General features: G+C 37.0%; 1 long non-coding RNA gene across 3 annotated transcripts in view; it reads right to left on the bottom strand.

The window, feature by feature from the left end:
• The window catches only part of LOC112063779 (uncharacterized), a 485,693-nt gene that overhangs the window by 249,739 nt on the left and 217,512 nt on the right, over nucleotides 1-18,442 (bottom strand). Inside the window, exon 4 of one of the 3 annotated variants that reach the window (XR_008617858.1) lies at nucleotides 9,044-9,068. The exons of the other annotated variants lie outside the window; for them this stretch is intronic. This is a non-coding gene — a long non-coding RNA (uncharacterized lncRNA). Of the gene's footprint in view, nucleotides 1-9,043; nucleotides 9,069-18,442 lie in introns of those variants that run through there. 3 annotated transcript variants of the gene reach the window in all.

Genomic DNA, 18,442 nt, shown 5'->3' with positions numbered 1-18,442 from the left:
GTCTCATAGTGTTGTGGTCGGAAAAGATACTTGATACGATTTCAATTTTCTTAAATTTACCAAGGCTTGATTTGTGACCCAAGATATGATCTATCCTGGAGAATGCTCCATGAGCACTTGAGAAGAAAGTGTATTCTGTTGTTTTGGATGGAATGTCCTATAAATGTCAATTAAGTCCATCTTGTTTAATGTATCAGTTAAAGATTGTGTTTCCTTATTTACTTTCATTTTGGATGATCTCTCCATTGGTGAAAGTGGGGTGTTAAAGTCCACTACTATTATTGTGTTATTGCCGATTTCCCCGTTTATGGCTGTTAGCATTTGCCTTATGTATTGAGGTGCTCCTATGTTGGATGAATAAATATTTACAATTGTTATATCTTCTTCTTGGATCGATCCCTTGATCATTAAGTAGTGTCCTTCTTTGTCTCTTGTAATAGTCTTTATTTTAAAGTCTATTTCATCTGATATGAGAATTGCTACTCCAGCTTTCTTTTGATTTCCATTTGCATGGAATATCTTTTTTCCATCCCCTCACTTTCAGTCTGTATGTGTCCCTAGGTCTGAAGTGGGTCTCTTGTAGACAGCATATATACGGGTCTTGTTTCTATATTCATTCAGCCAGTCTATGTCTTTTTTGAAGCATTTAATCCATTTACATTTAAGGTAATTATCAATATGTATGTTCCTATTACCACTTTCTTAATTGTTTGGGTTTGTTACTGTAGGTCTTTTCCTTCTGTAGTGTTTCCTGCCTAGAGAAGTTCCTTTAGTATTTGTTGTAAAGCTGGTTTGGTGGTGTGAAATCTCTTAGCTTTTGCTTGTCTGTAAATGTTTTAATTTCTCCATCAAATCGGAATGAGATCCTTGCTGTTTAGAGTAATCTTGGTTGTAGGTTTTTTTCCCTTTCATCACTTTAAATATGTCCTGCCACTCCCTTCTGGCTTGCAGAGTTTCTGCTGAAAGATTAGCTGCTAACCTTATGGGGATTTCCTTGTATGTTATTTGCTGCTTTGCCCTTGTTGCTTTTCATATTTTTTCTCTGTATTTAATTTTTGATAGTTTGATTAATATGTATCTTTTCGTGTTTCTCCTTGGATTTATCCTGTATGGGATTCTGCACTTCCGGGGCTTGACTGACTATTTCCTTTCCCATATTAGGGAAGTTTTCAACTATAATCTCTTCAAATATTTTCTCAGTCCCTTTTTTTCTCTTCTTCTTCTGGGACCGCTATAATTTGAATTTTGGTGCATTTAATGTTGCCCCACAGGTCTCTGAGATGGTCCTTAATTCTTTTCATTCTTTTTTCTTTATTCTGTTCTACAGTAGTTATTTCCACTGTTTTACCTTCCAGGTCACTTATCCGTTCTTCTGCCTCAGTTATTCTGCTATTGATTCCTTCTAGAAAATTTTTAATTTCATTTATTGTGTTGTTCATCATTGTTTCTTTGCTCTTTATTTCTTCTAGGTCCTTGTTAAATGTTTCTTGTATTCTCTCCATTCTATTTCCAAGATTTTGGATCATCTTTACTATCATTACTCTGAATTCCTTTTCAGGTAGACTGGCTATTTCCTCTTCATTTGTTTGGTCTGGTGGGTTTTTACCTTGCTCCTTCATCTGTTGCATATTTCTCTGTCTTCTCATTTTGCTTAACTTGCTGTGTTTGGGGTCTCCTTTTCACAGCCTGCAGGTTTGTAGTTCTCGTTGTTTTTGGTGTCTGCTCCCAGTGGGTAAGGTTGGTTCAGTAGGGTGTATGCACTTCCTGGTGGAAGGGACTTGTGCCTGTGTTCTTGTGGATGAGGCTGGATCTTGTCTTTCTGGTGGGCAGGACCGCATCTGCTGGTGTGTTTTAGGGTGTCTTTGAACTTAGTATGATTTTAGGTAGCCTCTCTCCTAATGGTTGGGGTTGTGTTCTTGTCTTGCTAGTTGTTTGCCATGGGGTGTCCAGCACTGGAGCTTGCTGGTCGTTGAGTGGAGCTGGGTCTTAGCGTTGAGACGGAGATCTCTGGGAGAGCTCTCGCCGATTGATATTACGTGGGGATGGGAGGTGATCCAACATCCTGAACTTGGCTCTCCCACCTCAGAGGCTCAGGCCTGACACCCGGCTGGAGCACCAAGACCCTGTCAGCCACACGGTTGCTTAGTGTCATTCTTCCCCATCAGTGTTTTGCTCCTCTCAGCCTGGTGCTGTTGGTGGTCTCATTCTGCTGCTGTCTCCCTACAGGCAGGGCAAAGCCTGACACACAGTGGGCCCTGAAGAAATATCAACTCTCAAATAGGTTTTAAATCAGATTTGCTTTAGTAATTGACCCTAGTGATGTGTTTCCCTGCAAAACAAACTCTTAGTTAGGGCAGAACAGACCATTAGCTTGCTCCAAATGGTGTCCTAGGGTGATCACACCCAGAGTTTGATTTTTTAGCTTCTCTGAGTACATTAACCTCTCTGATTTGTAGAAGAATTCTATGAAACTCAACCCTTGTGAAATAAAGATAAAAAGGATTTAAAGGTAATTAAAATAATATTTGAATGCCTTTTAGAGATTATATAACCTAATCTTTGATTCTTAGACATTTATCCAGTTCTGTGGCATTTTATTCAAGCAGAGCAGCAGACTAAGTTTTTAATTTGTTTTTTTTTTAATAAATTTAATTATTTATTTATTCATTTTTGGCTGTTTTGGGTCTTTGTTGCTGCGCACAGGCTTTCTCTAGTTGTGGCAAGCAGGGGCTATTCTTCATTGAGGTGCACGGGCTTCTCATTGCAGTGGCTTCTCTTGCTGCAGAGCACAGGCTCTAGGCATGTGGGCTTCAGTAGCTGTGGCACGTGGGCTCAGTAGTTGTGGCCCGTGGGCTCTAGAGCACAGGCTCAGTAGTTGTGGCGCACGGGCTTAGTTGCTCTGCGGCATGTGGGATCTTCCCGGACCAGGGCTGGAATGCGTGTCCCCTGTATTGGCAGGTGGATTCTTAACCAACGTGCCACCAGGGAATTCCAAGTTTGTTTTGTTTTAATGTGAGTTTGTCTTCTAATCTCTCTTTTATCTTTTCCAATTTTTCCCTTTGTGAGTTATTTACACTTAAATGAAAATTAAGCATGTTTGTATAATTTAGAAGATAAGGAGGAACAAATTTACAATCAAATTTGCAGTTGAAGAAAATAGAACTTTTCCTGTTTTCTCAAAATTTCAGCTAATGCCTCAAAGCTGGAGAAAATGGGTGATACATTATGAGAAGCAAATTGGGCTTAATAAGAGCTACCAAAATTGTGTCATTTTACTAGTTTTTCCCTCAAATTGCCACGCCCTTTTCAAAAGTATTCAACCTAGATAAACGTTAACCTCTATTTTTACCCTAGTTTCTTGTCACTCTAGTAGCCCTTCATATTATTTTGCAATTCGCCTCTTGTTCTTTAGCTCCCCCAGGATGCTTGGATCTGAATTTACAGTGGTAGCAAAACAACTTGCCATCGAAGCCCCAGCTGGAACCCTGAGGCTAGTTAGCTACTTTCAATACAGAGGAATGCTTCCTCTGTATTCCTTGCCTTTCTAGTGCCTTTGATCTATAATCCACATTGCAAACCCCTCCATCTAATTTATATCTTTTCCCTCCCAGAGCTATCGTTATCTTGCTGATTCTACTTCCACCTCTTTTTACTGGAACTACATGGAATCCCATCTTATTTTAAAGAAACTCCTCTATAATACACAACATCTTGACAATTCCCTCTGCCTCTTGCCCTAACTAAAGCCTGGCTCTCCTCTAATGATATAAAGGTCCTCCACAGAAGCTGTTAATTCTCCTTGTATTTCACAGTGAGAAGATACATTTATCTTTCTCCTGTTTAACCACTGCAGTTACATTCGTATTACATTTGATATTCATCCAAAAATCCCTCCTTATTTGAGCCCCTAAAAATTCAGCTATACCCTGTGCTTCTCACTTTCATCCCAGCCATTAACTAGCCTCCACTTTCTTTTATCACCTTTAGTATCCTGATTATAGTCTTTGATTCTACCAATTCCTGTCATTATTCTGAAAGACAATGTCCATGTGGACAACCATCTAACAAACTTCACTCCCATTCCCCTCTGACAAAACATTATTAAGGTCTATATTTAGGGCCTTGTCATCTTCCCAAATTCATCTGAAGTTTGAAAATATAATTGGCACACCTATGTTTACACCTCTACCACTATCTCTTCCCACTAAGCATCCATGAGAACTTATACCTTCTTTACTCAAACTGACCCTAGGAACCAGCACTTCAAGGACATCCTCACAGCACGGTTGTTACTCTCCTGTGACAGTCACACCTCTGCCAGCCTGCTTTGTAAATCTCTATCCTGGAGGACTGATAGATTTGAGTACAAATCAAACCTTCTCTAATTGATAACTGCATGTGCTTAGGCCTTAAATTTCCTGATTTTCAGTGTTCTCTTCTATAAAATAAGGAAAATGTTGAAAATCTTACATGAAACATTATGTATAAAGTGCTAAGCTCATACCTGAATCAATATATTATAGCTGTTATTAACCATGTTGTCTTTAAAATGCATTGTCTCTGAAACTATACAATGCTGGAGAAAATCATAATGGTTAGTTACCACTACAGAGCTGTGGTTTTTCAACCACAATTAAATACTCAACATTATTGGCCAACTATTTTTTGTTTTACTCATTCATCTTCCTTCATCATTTTTCTTTGTAACTACATAAAATTTTACCAGTCTTCTCAATTTTTCTTCCAGCAACTACCTACGCTTCCTTTGCAGTTATCGTTCATAGGCAAAAACCAAAGATATTGCACAGGAGTTGTATTAGCTTATTTCCCATTTATCCCTAAACTTACCTATGTTTGCACTGATCCATCCATCTATTCATCCATCCATGTATGCATTCAAGAAATAATTATCAAGCAACTGCTATGCACCAAATGCTGGGGATTCAGTGGAGAACAAGACTGAGAGTTCTTTTACTCCTGAATCTTACACTCCATCATGGCAGACAGTCATTGAACAAGTTATTAAAGTTCTCCTAGTGTTACAAAGGAGACAACAACTTTCTGCAGGTACATAAAGTACTCTTACTTCTGAATATTTTTCAGCTTGTGAAGAAGAGGATGAAAGGTTTATGAAGCAGAAAGAATGGCATATGCTAAATCCTCAGGGAAGGAAAGAACAATCAAGGAACTAAAACAATGTCTCTGGACCACAAGGAATGAAGAAGGAGAGAACAACAGATGGAGCTGAGACTGCTAGTGATTCACCAAAGCCATTCTCCACTTTTTCCCCATAGTTCCTGGATATATGAATGCTCAACTGCATTAGATTTCCCATCTTCCCTTGGAATGAAGTGGGGTATGCAGCTACATTCTTTCTAATGGTGTCCCACCTCCATGCCTTACCCATAAAACACCCCATGCATGCTTTTCTACACTCTTTGTTCTCAGGAGTCATCATTGCCAGACAATGTTCAGAACAACCTTGGAAGTCAAGCATTAGAGATTGCTGAGTTCATCAGCATGGGTCCCAGTGTAGAGCAGAATTCACCTGGCATACAAACCCTGGACTGTTCTAAGACTGAGAAATAAATTTCCACTGCCTTACTTTTGGAGGTCTACCTGTTATAGTGGTTTAGTTTACTCTAACTGGAAAAGTGAGAAAGAGATATTTCATGCAGAATCTTGCAGAGCATAATAAGAACTGGAAACAGTTGATGGATGTAAAGAAGAGGGAACAGTCAGTGATATAACATAAGTTTCCAATTGGAGCTACTGAATGGAAATGGTCATGCAATTTGCAAAATAGGGAACACTGAGGAGCAAATTTAAACATCAAGAACATTAGTTCCATTTTGCACAGATTAAGTTTAAGATGGCTGTGAATAATTCAAGTGGAGATGTTTAGTGGGTACATAGCAATACAGGTATGGAACTCAGAAAGGAGATTTCAGCTGGAAATAAAAATATGAGTGTGGTAGATATAAAAGAAAATTGAAGCCACAGAGATACATGAGATGAGCTCTTATAGTTAAATGCTCTTTCACTGAGTGGTAAAAAGAAATTTATCTTTTCATTCTCCAACTATTTCTACTAATGGGTATATCTGGAGCAATGTAAGTTTTAGTTAAAGTACCTGTATTGTCCCAATAACCCCTCAAAAATAGAAGCTGTGACAAACCAAGCCATTAGTACAACTATACAAATATCTACTACAAGTTTATTAATTAAATCATAGTATCCTTCTACTTTATAGATAAAAACAGAAATTATACTTTACTTCTAACTTATAATTGAGCCACAGGAATCCCATGATTGTACCAAAATATTCTCCTCATATATTCAGTTGCTGCCTACAGCAAACGTCTTTCATTGTATCTTTGCAGCTAAGCTTTTAGCACTTCTCGTATTTCCCACTGTACTCCTAAGATTGATCTGAAATCTATTATGCCACTCTTTTCCACTTGAACAACTGCTCTTCAGATGTTGAGCACACACTGTTGCATGTATGGGGAAGGAGAGAGAACCAACCAGTTAGTACGAGCTTACCACGTGCTCTACACATGTTATCTCTTTATTCATCAGAGCAAATCTCATGGGTTAAAAGAATTGTAATCCAAAAGCACCTGACAAGTTTGACTGGGTATCCTTCCACTCTTGTCCCCTCACTAGCAGATGAAACAGCAAACCTTCAAAGATTTATGTCTCTGGGTTAAACCTGTCCCAGTATCTGGAAGGTTTGCTCTTATCCCATAGGTCTCATCAAGGTCAAATTTCACCAACTAGTCAATGCTTCTCTAGCACATACTAAGCACCAAAATAGGACTCAGATGGGAGAGACTCTAATTTATGCATACTTCATATAAGCAACAAAATTTTTGAAAACAGAAAGTTGGAACCTTGTATCAATTACATTAGGAAGGAGAAGAGGTGAGGAAGAATGGAGTTCAAGGTGCTGGTTAAGGTATAAACCAGATTCCTGAACCTCCTGATGTTAGGAATGGACATCTGAGAATGGACAACTGAGAATTAGACTCTTCTCTATGCAACTTCCTACTTGACATAACCATATGTTTGTCAAACGGGATCATATAACATGTACATACCTGAACTTCTTGATTCTAATCTCCAACCCCCAAACTGACTTTTCTCTCAGTCTTCCCCATCTTAGTAAATGTTACCATTACATACCTAGTTGCCCAAGTCAAAAACTTGTAAGTCTACACTGTATAAAAAAATTAACCCCCAATCAATCTTAGGTTTAAATGTTGAATGCTCAACTATAAAACTTCTAGAAGAAAACATAGAAGAAAATCTACATAACCCTGGGTTTGGTGATGAGTTTTGCATATACCAAAAACATGATCCATGAAAGAAAAAATTGACTTTAGATTTTATCAAGTTTAAAAGTCTACCCTGCAAAAGATACTGTAAGGAGAATGAGAAAATAAGCCACAGGCTGGAAGAAAATATTTTCAAAACACATATCTGATAAAGGAGTTATATCCAAAATTGCAAAGAACTCTTGCACCCAAAATATACAAAAAAACTCTTAAAACTCAACAATACAGAAACAACCGAATTTAAAAATAGGCAAAAGCTCTGAGCAGACACTTCATCAAAGAAGATACACATACAACAAACAAACATATTAAAAGATGCTCACTATTATTTGTCATTAGGAACTGCAAAGGAGAACAACGAGATACAGCTACGCACACATCTATTAAAATGGCTATACAGCAGAAACTAACACACCATTGTAAAGCAATTATACCCCAATAAAGATGTTAAAAAAAATAATAATCTAATGGAAGATGAAGACCCTCCATGAAGTGATAGGGAAAGAGAAAAAAGGACTTCACATGATGGTGACTGTGAGGATTTAAACCGACATGTATATATTAAATTACTAGTAAGCATGAGGTCATATAAATTTCCTTAGCAGTGAAAAGACCAAAACCAATGTCGATTTGAAAAAATAATTCAGATGACAGAAATATAGAATTGCATAATACAGTTTGATACTTAATAAATATTGTAATTGCTCTATAATCAAAATTAATTAATTAATTAATTATTAATAAAATGGCTATGATCCCCAAAACTGACAGTATAATTACTGGTGAAGATACAGAGCAACAGGACTCTCATTCATTGTTGGAGGAAATGCTTCTATGTTTTGGAAGAAAATTTGAATTCACTTCTCCTATACAGACTATTTTTAAGACTCTTTCTTAAGTGTAACCATAGCAACTCATATATTGGAAATCAGAATTTAATTATGTACTTTACAAATGAACTTATTTACAAAACAAAAACAGAGTCACAGATGTAGAAAACAAGCCTATGGTTACCAGAGGGGACAGCAGGGGTGGAGAGGGATAAATTGGGAGATTGGGACTGACACATACACATTACTATATATAAAAAATAAAATAAAGTAAAATAGATGATTAATAAGGACCTATATATAGCATAGGGAACTCTTCTCAATACTCTGTAATGACCTATATGGGAAAAGACTCTAAAAAAGAGTGGATATATGTATATGTATAACTGATTCACTCCGCTGTACAGCAGAAAGTAACACAACATTGTAAATCAACTATACTCCAATAAAAAATTTTAATAAATAAATTATTATGTACTTTAACATATCTATTCACTCCGCTGTACAGCAGAAAGTAACACAACATTGTAAATCAACTATACTCCAATAAAAAATTTTAATAAATAAATTATTATGTACTTTAACATATCTGAGTTGGAACAATACTACAAAGTAAAATTGCACTCCAGGAGCAGATATTCCAAAATATTTATTTTTCTAAGTATTTCTATAAGAAATCATGACCTACACTGAAACAGTCCTTTTGATTTTTCATATTTATGCTCTTACACTTCAGGAAAAACAAGATTCAAATTTTATTGAGAACTCTTTAATTGTCCTTCTGTCTTTTCTTTTATACAGGTGAATTTAATATAGGTGATTTTTTTGCTCTGAAAACTGAGTTTGTTGAGAATTTCAGTTTTTCTTATGCATCCCCCAGACATTATTTCTTGTTTTACTGTAAAAAAAAAAAAAAATTAAACTGTTTTTGAAAAGTAAAATTATTATCTCTATCTTAATACCTTTCTTTTTCCCATATTGTGATCTTGTCCTTGTCCACATGCATTCATATTTTAAATAGTTGGAAAAATGACATGTTATAAATTCTCCGTCTCTATTCATATTCCATATTTGTTTCAGCCAGTATTTGGGTATACTTTCCAGTCCTGTACAATGCCCCATATCCCTGTACTTTTCCAGCTTTAGGAAAGAACATGGAGACTGTTAGATTCTATACTCCCTGGAGTGGCTCTGAGTCTTGAGTGATGAGAAAATCGGAATGGCTAGGAGAGCAGGGCACTGTCCCCCCATGCAGGGCACTGTCCCCTCCATTTGTAAGAAAGAAGGCAAAGTTGTCAGTAATTTCCAACTTTCTTTTTTATATCATCTCCCCTTGCAGAGGTGCTTCCCTTGTGAATTCACAGTATTCTTTTGCTATTCCTAGTCCCCATGAAAGAAGTCAGCAATATGCTAAAATCCAGCTAAAGATATTGTGATTTAATATGTTTATTTTAAAAAGAGTTCCACTCCCTCTCCCTGGAGAGAGCAAGCCTTCAATCCAAAAGGAGCAACTACACAATAGTGAAATGCTAAGCATTATAGGATCTGGGTGGTAGAGATGTTTTGGAGATGTCTTTCTGGCACCCTTCAATTGCCTTCCAACAAATGCAAAGCCTGCTGCAAGCACATATGCCCCAAGATATAACAGAGAATTAAGCCTGTAATTACAGAAAGATATAGTTCAATTAACTCTCTCTTTTTATCATTAATTGTTCCTAAGTGGATCATAATTTGGGACTGCCACTTACCTACATATTTGCTGGCTTGATAATTAATTATGTGACCCAGTATGCACTCCTATAGATCAAGATGTTTTCTTCTGTTGTTCACCAAATTCTATCTTTCTCCTTAAGTTTTGCTAAGTACAACAGAAAATGTTTTCCTACTCTGCTTTTTATATCCTCTGCTCTGCAGTTTAGTACATATTCGAACTTAGTTTTAATAAGAATTGCAAACTTCCATGACTGTTCCTAAATTGCATTCTCTTCTCCCATGTGTGTGAAAGAATGACTTTGTTCCTTTGTACTGCCCTCGTTGGAAGTTATTTACTTTCTGTAGTGGATGCTTTGAATAGTCTAATTGTACATCTCACAAACCGAGAGAAAATATTTCTTGAATCATAAAAAAGCATAATTATGACATATAATAGATATGTAACTTTAATATATTGCAATTTTCAAAGTCCCAGGCCTAATACTATCCTCTCCAACAAATATTCCCTTGTATAGGGGAGAGGCTTGAACTTCCAGAGCTTGGCAGAGGAGCATGAAAATGCATAATTTCCACAAACCAAAAGGGATACCCTGGAATTTAGCGAGGCTTGATCAGTCTTTAAAGGATGTCCTTCCAGGATAATAATCGGCTGTAGATAATAACCTGCAGAAAGAAGCAGCATGGCCTATGCCACCTCAACAGCTGTTGAGCAAGAGCCATGAGAAGCTGGTAGATGTCAATGCATCAGGAAGTAGAGTATCCAAGGTCCAAGCTGAGTAGATAGAGTTCTTCAAGAACCCACAAAAAGGTCCCACAAAAGCAAGCTAACTTTTATGCATCTGGCAGACAAAGGGCCTAAAGCCAAATAACAACAGTACCAGTTGCCAATTCTAACTTCTTTGGGTACTTTAACAAATATGGATTTCCAAAAAGGAGTATGAAGAAGAATGAAAGGAGTATGTAGAAAGAAATTTTCTTTAAAATAGTTCTGAAACCTCCAACATCCTCTGACAATATACTAAAGAAAAAACATTGTACAAAGGTTTTGCTTCTGTTGATTTCCACTTTCATTTTTAAGTCTTTAATTGGAATCATGAGAACTCCTTTTATAAGAATTAATATTATTAATATTTATTTTAATAATATTTTAGTTTAATAAAATATATCAGAAGTTTCAGTAAACTGCTTAACATTAATAGGTTAATTTCTAGTAGATTTGATAGAAAAAAATTTTACTGACTATTCTTTTAGCTAAGACATGAGAAATCAAACTATAAAATTTAACATGTAATAAATATGGCTCCTATTAACAGTAGCAACAAAAAATACAAATATGAAAATAAATAAAATTGAAGATGTATAAGAACTTAATAAAATTGTGAAACTTTATTGAAAGACATTAAAGGAGTCCTAAACAAATACAGACATAATAAATTCATTGCTGGGAGACAGAAAACTGGAAAAATATCAATTTTCTCTAAAATGATTAATAGAATCAATACAATTCCCATGAAAATGCCTATTATTCTTTCTATATCGTGACAAATTTTAAAATTTATATGAAAGAGCAAGGGGCCAAAAATAGCAAGGATTTTCTTTCTAAACATTAAGACTTATAATAAAGCTTTAGTAATTAAGACAGCCTTGTACTGACACAGGAAAAGACAGTTGAGAATCTAGGGACATACTCAAAACCTTTATGGAAACCCAATGTTCCACAGGCTTGGTACTGCAAATATGACGATTGGGTACAGTCCATTAAATATCCAATGCTGGAACAACTGATATTCTAATGGAAAAATATACATGGACCTAGTCTCTACCTCTAACTGCGGTATATACAGAAATCAATTCCAAGTGAATTAAAGACAAATATGAAAGCTAAACTTTTTTAAAAGTTTGAAAGAAAAATGCACATCTATTACTTTAGTTTGAGGGGATCAAGAAAGATATCTCATCTAAGGCACAAGAATACATAGATTTCGGGCTTCCCTGGTGGCGCAGTGGTTGAGAGTTCGCCTGCCGATGCAGGTGACACGGGTTTGTGCCCTGGTCCGGGAAGATCCCACATGCCGCGGAGCGGCTGGGCCCGTGAGCCATGGCCGCTGGGCCTGCACATCTGGAGCCTGTGCTCCGCAACGGGAGAGGCCACAGCAGTGAGAGGCCCGCGTACCGCAAAAAAAACAAAAAGAATATATAGATTTCTTCAACTTCACTAAACTTCCATGCTTCCAAAGGATATATAATGAAAGTGGGAAAAAAAAGAAGCCACAAACTGGGAGGAGACTATACAAAATAAGCAAAATGGTAGTTTCTAAAATACGTAAATAATTCTTTCACATTAATAAGAATAAAAAGACAAAGAATGTAATAAAAATTACTAGGGCAACAACACTATTAAAATAAGAAGACTCAAACAGATACTTTAAATAAAGATATTTACATGGCCAAAATGCATGTGAAATGATGCTCTACATATTCAGTCACCAGGAAAATGCTAATTAAAGTTGAAAAGGATACGTTACTACATACCCACCAGAATGTCTAAAATTAATATGACTGAAATACTTGGTGTTGTCAAGAGTGGCAACAGAAACTCATGAATTGGTGGGAGTGTAAATTGGTACAACCATTTGGAAATCTATGGCAATCTCTTTTTTGTTTAAATTTTATTTTATTGTGGTAAGAACACAACATAAGAGCTATACTTAGCTAAGTATAGCTTAGCTATACTTAGCTAAGTATAGCTAAGCTATACTTAACATAAGAGCTATATAAATTGTTTTTATCATGGTAAGAACACTTAACATAAGAGCTATTTAGACTATTTATAAATTATAACAAATTTTCAAGTGTATGATACAGTACACTGGCACAATGTTGTATAGCAGATCTCTAGAACTTATTCATCTTGCATAACTGAAACTTTATGCCTATTGATTACTCTCCATTTCCCTCTGACCCCAACCCCTGACAACCACCATTCCACTCTCTGATTCTATGAATTTGACTATTTTAAATATCTCATACAAGTGGAATCATGCAGTATTTAACTTTCTTTGTCTGGCTTGTTTCACTTAGCATAATGTCCTCCAGGTTCATCCACATAATTACATATTGCAGAATTTCCTTCTTTTTAATGGCTGAATAATATTCCATTGCATGTATATAATACATTTTCTTTATCCATTCATTTATCTATGAACATTTAGGTTGTTTCCATATCTTGGCTATTGTGAATAGTGCTGTAATGAACAGCACTAACCCTAATATATCTTTGAGATTCTGACTTCAATTCTTTTGGATAATACAAGAAATGGGATTGCTGGATTATATAGTAGTTCTATTTTTAATTTTTTGAGGAATCTCTGTATTGTTTTCAATAACAGCCACACCATTTTGCATTCCCACCAATAGTGCACAAGGCTTCCAATTTCTCCACATCCTCACCAACTTGCTGTCTCTTGTTTTTTTGTTTGTTTGTTTCTTTTTGATAACAGCCATCCTAACAGGTGTGAGGTGATATCTCATGGTTTTGATTTGCATTTCTCTTAATATTAATGACATTGAGTATCTTTTCATATACCTGTTGCCCAGGTATATGAAACATTACATTTCTATAACAAACACATTTCTATACAAACACATTTCTTTGAAGAAATGTCTATTTGAGTCTCTAGCCCATTTTTAACAAGGTAATGATTTTTTTTACTGTTGAGTTGTAGAAGTTCTTCATATTTTGGAAATTAACCCCTTATCAGATATAAAGTTTGCTAATACTTACCACCATTCTGTAGGTTGCCTTTTTACTCTGTTGATTGTTTCCTTTGCTATGCAGAAGATTTTTAGTATGAAATTACCTCAACATAATAAAGGCCATATATGAAAATCCACAGTTAATACCATACTCAATGAAAAACTGAAACCTTTTTCTCAAAGACAGGAACAAGGCAAGGATGCTCACTCTTACCACCTCTACTCAGTATAGTGCTGAAAGTCATAGCCAAAGAGATTAGGCAAGAAAAAGAAAATAAAAAGCATCCAAATCAGAAAGGAAGAAGTAAAATCATTCCTGTTTGTGGAGCACATGATGTCAGATACAGAAAACACTGAACACTCCATAAGAATTGGTGGAACTAATAAAGAAAGAGTAAATTTACAGAACACAAAAGCAACATACAAAAAACAGTTTTGTTTTTTTGCACTACAATGAACTATCTGAAAAGGAAATTAGGAAAATAATCTAATTTACAATAGCACAAAAAGGAATAAAATACTTATGAATAAATTTAACTAAGATGGTGAAAGACTTGCACACTGAAATCTACAAAACATTGACAAAAGAAATTGAAGACACAAATAAATGGAAAGACATCCTGTGATCATGCATTGGAAAACTAAATATTGTTCAACTGTCCATTGATCTACAGACTCAATGCAATCCCTCAGAATTCCAATGGTATTTTTTTTAAATAAAAACAGGAAAAAAAATTCTAAAATTTGTATGGAACCAAAAAGGACCCCCAAAACGAAGAACAAAATTGACGGATTACACTTTCTGATTTCAAATATATTACCAAGCTACAGTAATTAAAACAGTATGGTACTGGCATAAAGACTGATATATAGACCAATGGAACAGAATAGAGAGCCCAGAAATCAATCCATGCATATACAGTCAACTGATCTTCAACAAGCTTACTAAAAATACAAGATGGGTACAGTACTTTCAACGAATGGTATTGGGAAAACTGGATATCCACATGCAAAAAATAATAATAATAATGCAATTGGACTGTCATCTTACACCACACACAAAAATCAACTCATAATGGATTAAAGACTTACACATAAGCCCTGAACTATAAAACTTTTAGAAGAAAACATAGAGAAAAAACTTCATGACATTGGTCCTGGCAATGATGTTCTGGATATAACACCAAAAGTACAGGCAACAAAAGCAAAAATAGACAAATGACAGTCTCTATAAAGGCTAAACAAATTTAAATACTGAAAATAAAACTAAATATATGCCTATTCTTCCATAAGTAAAGCTGTTATAAGCATTCTTGTACAAGGCTTTTGGTGGACATGTACACTCAGTCTTGGGTATCCACCTGTGTATACACCTTGTGAATATTCCAGACTAATGAGTACACATGTTCCCCCCAAAAAACTTGTATGAGAATGCTTATAGCAGCTTCATTCATAATAGCACAAAACTGGAGACAATCCAAATGACCAATAGCAGTAGAATGGTAAAATAAATTATGGTATATTCATACATATACAGCAGTAAAAATTACAAATGTATTAGTACATGTGATAACATAAATAAATACCATAGAATTAATGGTTAGTCAAAGAAGCCAGACATAAAAGAGTTCATATGGTATGACCGCATTTATTTAAAATTCAAGGAGTGGCAAAACTACTCTATGGTGATAAAAGTCAGAAAAGTGGTTTCCTTGTGGTGATAGTCTTACCGACTTGACATTGGCATGAGGAAGTCCCTGAGATGCCAGAAATCCTTCATATCTTGATTAGTGATTATATATTATATACATATCTTTAAAATTTGTTGAACTATCTGCTTAGGATATATTCACTGTATATCTTTTTATAAACTCACTGAACTGTACACTTATGTGCATTTTACTCTATGTCTCTACATCTTGATAAAAAAAATTTTAAACACCCTAAAAAATATCAACTCATTATCAGTTCACTACTGGTTCTGAGTAATTTCCCAACTAGTACTGACAGATGTCCACTGATCCAACACTTTATTAAAAAATAAAATAAAACAGATTTAGAAAATAGTGCCAGGACAGATAAGAAATAAAAATTACCCATGTTTAATTATCATATTTAATAAACAACTAATAATTATGCTTAGATCATAAGGCTGTGGATTTAGATGCATCTTTCAGAGAGATATAGCAACTTTCCCAATCTACTACATCTTTTAGTAGAGCCTTCAGACTTTCTGGTTTTCTTTCTAGGTAATGAGGATAAAATGCAATGTTTTTGTTAAAGTAATCAGTGTATTCTCTTGAAAAGCAATTCAGGAAACTGTTCAGTTCAGTTCAGTTTTTTCCTCTAAGCAAATATTGTTTTAAATATCACCTTAGAAGGTCTTTTCTTTGGGGTTCATTTTTTATCTTGTCATTCCAGATACTGTCTGAAAACAGGGATGACTGAAAGTGTAATTTTTTAGTAGAGATGTTATATGTTTTATCAGGGTGAAAAGCTGACAATGGTAGTTTACAAGTACATCTACAATCCTCTTATCAGCCATGTGTGTAACACAAAAGGGAGTCTCATTGGGCTCTACTGCCAAGAGTAAAAGCAGAAGAACATCTGAAGAGTTCAGGAACAAATGGAACTAGGATTCTATGAAGGGGTTGAAGATTAATGGCAAGGAAGGTCCTAATGAGAAACTGGAAGAGTTTAAACCAAGTGAAAACTTGTCCTCTATCCTAAGTGTTTTAGGAGCCTCCTGGTGATAACAGTGAAGACAGTCCTGCAATGTGCACAGCCCACATGGAGGAATAAGTTCTTCACAGCACCACAGAAAGTCCTTTGTGCCTTATCAGCAAATCCAAGGGCAGAAGTGGAATATTGTTAGGAAAATGCACTAAATTGGAGAAAGCTTATATCTTTCAGAAAAAAAAATCTGAAATGAGAGTCATAAAATTCTTAGAAAAGTTGTCAGGGAGTAATTCTGTCTCATGTTTAAGTAAATAATATTTTATTATCCAAATTTCATGGATGTGAAAACTTTAAAAATGTCATTTTTCTGAGAATTATACCTCCTAAAAATGAAAAATTTATGTAGTAATTTTTTTCTGAAAGGTAAACTTGAAGAACTGTCTGTGAAAATTCTATTAAGAAAAATAGCTAGAAGACAGAAAAGACAGTATATCGAAAAAATGTGAACTATAATGACAGGTCATTTTAAAAGGGGGAAGGTGAGGAGTCAAGATGGTGGTGTGGGAAGATGATGAGTTAGCATCTCCCCACAGCTAGGGCACCTGCCAGCCACTGGTGGGGGACTCTGATGCCTAAGGAAATGGGAGGAACCCCAAAGTGAATTGGTAGGTCATAGGGGGACTGAGCAGGGAGGAGAAGTGGAGACCAGACAGGATCAGCACCCCTAAGGCTGGGGAGATCAGGAGAGGCAGGTGGGAGGGACTCTCCAGGAAGAACGGGAGAGGAGAGGAGGGCTATCACCTGGTCCACTTGGGCCGGGGAGACTGCTGAGCTCCCGGACCGGTACCCCCCCTCCAAAGCCCCATCCAGGATGCATGGGTCTTGGGGGCATAGGAGGGAGGCCGGGGAGATCAGGAGAGGCAGGCAGGAGGGGCCCTCCGGGAGGAGCGGGAGAGAAGTGGAGGGTGATTGCCCCACCCACTTGGGCACGGGCAGCCTGCTGAGCTCCCATGCAGGTCCCCTGCCCTCCAGGACCCCCTCCAGGCTGCGTGGGTCCCTGGGGGCATAGCAGGGAGGCCAGGGAGATCAGGAGGAGCAGGAGAGGAGTGGAGGGTGACTGCCCCTCCCACTTGGGCATGGGGAGCCTGCTGAGATCCCAGGTGAGGTCCCCTGCCCTCCAAACGCCCCTCCAGGCCGCATAGGTCCTTGGGGACAGAGGAGGGAGGTGGGAGAGATCAAGAGAGGCAGGCAGGAGGGGCCCTCCCAGACTGGAGGAGCAAGAGAGGAGAGGAAGGTGTTTGACCTCGAGCCCAGGATGCCTGCTGGGCTCCCAGGTGAGGTCCCCTGGCCTCTGAGACCAGGGGTGGGGGCCATGCCTGGGCCCCTTCTGTTCCTTGAGCCTAAGCCCCACCCCCCACAGCTCCCTGGGCCTTTTATAGCTCTGTGGGTCCTGAGCATTGGCCCCACCCTCCACAGTAAATGCCTTTCCCCCACCTTTTTTTTTCTTTTCCTTCCTCCTCTTTTTTACTACTGTGGTACTGATGTACCTTCTGGTTGTTGATTCACCTATATTTTTATATTTATATTCTTCCTAACATAGCTGTTAGTTTCCTAGTCTAATTTTATTTTTAACTTTTTTTTTTTTTTTTTTGCTGCTCCCAGTGGTTTGCAGGATCTTGGTTCACGAGCCTGGGGTCGGGCCGAAGCTCCTGCAGTGGGAGCTCTGAGACCAGACCACTGGACTAACAGAGAACCTCAGACCCCAGGGAATATTCATCGGAGTGAGGTCTCATGGAATTCTTCATCTAGCACCAAGCCGCAGCTCTACCCAGTAGCCTACAAACCCCAGAGTTGGAAGCCTCAGGCCAAACAACCAGTAAGACAGGAACACAATCCCATCGTATTAAAAAAAAAAAGGTGAGATGGCAAAAAAATATGTCACAGATGAAGGAGCAAGGTAAAATACTACAAGACCAAATAAATGAAGAGGAAATACGCAATCTACCTGAAAAATAATTCAGAGTAACGATAGTAAATATGGTCCAGAATCTTGGAAATAGAATGAAGGCACAGATTGAGAAAATATAAGAAATGTTTAACAAAGATCTAGAAGAACTAAAGAAC

The sequence above is a fragment of the Physeter macrocephalus genome, chromosome 7, assembly GCF_002837175.3.
Source record: "Physeter macrocephalus isolate SW-GA chromosome 7, ASM283717v5, whole genome shotgun sequence".
Lineage (NCBI taxonomy): Eukaryota > Metazoa > Chordata > Mammalia > Artiodactyla > Physeteridae > Physeter > Physeter macrocephalus.
Note: the sequence above shows the minus strand (reverse complement) of the source record. Positions and strands in the feature narration are given on the sequence as shown.